Source organism: Cupressus sempervirens, chromosome 7 (assembly GCF_028749045.1).
Source record: "Cupressus sempervirens isolate cs-2001-9-10 chromosome 7, ASM2874904v1, whole genome shotgun sequence".
In the NCBI taxonomy this organism is placed as follows: domain Eukaryota; kingdom Viridiplantae; phylum Streptophyta; class Pinopsida; order Cupressales; family Cupressaceae; genus Cupressus; species Cupressus sempervirens.
Genome location: NC_143124.1, coordinates 495686441 through 495687564, shown reverse-complemented (window position 1 = coordinate 495687564; position 1124 = coordinate 495686441).

Genomic DNA, 1124 nt, shown 5'->3' with positions numbered 1-1124 from the left:
GAGGGAGATTGTTGGATAAAATTAATTAATTGTACATTGTCTTTGATGTCACACAAATATTATATCAGTTGTCAATTTATGCTTACCAAGCTCACTTGGTCAGCAAGATAGTTTTCCTTGTCTACCAAGTGTTCCTGAAGATAGTGTCTACCAAGCTCACTTGACCATTGAAGGAAATTATTGCAGAAAATAGTGCTAATCAATTTCATGTGGTTAACAAAGGAAAGTTGGATAGAGTTAGTGCTAACCAAGTTCACTTGGTTACCAAAGGAGTTTTGTAAGTTCATAGTGTTAACTAAGCTTCTGTTGGTTAACACAGGAAATTGTCTCAAAACTAGTTTCTACCAAGCAGGGTTAGCTAATGAAGGATTTTGTTATTTTTTCATATGAAGCTTAACTATTTTAAATATTGGTTCTAGTCAACTATGGTAATGATTATTGGTCACTCTAATTTGTAATGAGATAACTTGACAATCTGGAAGGTATAAATAAAAGGTCAAGTTGAGATTTTCAAGTGTGTGTGTGCAAGTGTGTTGATTGAATTGAAAAATGAAAGAGAGGAAGCGAACTTGAAGGATAAGAAAGTATCCTTGTGGAGTAGAAAATTAATATTTGATCATGAAGTATCTAAGTATAAGTAGAAAAAAGATCTGGATTCAACAATTTAGTTACATTACAATTAGGTCATTTAATTGTTACTTTCTAACCATTGTAGTAGTGATCTAAAATCTCTCAACAAAGTTGGTTTAATAGCCAATTGTAAATCCACTAACAAGGTGGAAATTATATTGAATTGTTTTAAGACCACTTGCAAGGCCACTCCTAATAGGGTGATTAAATCCTCTAACAAGGTCACACCTAACAGTGTGTTTTCGAACCTTTAACTAGGTTGGCTCCTAACAGAGCTCACTTCAAAAGAGTGAAAAATAGTAACTAGTTACACTGGTGGTTTTTCCCAAAATGGGTTTCCACATTAAATCTTGGTGTCTCATGTGATCATTTTATTTCTCTTGTGCCTGCAAATTAATTACTATTAATGTTTTAAGATCTGCTAAAAGTAAGTTACAACATTCTCTATGTGTTTACCAAGTGAAAGTAGCAATCAATTTTCTTAGTCTAAAATT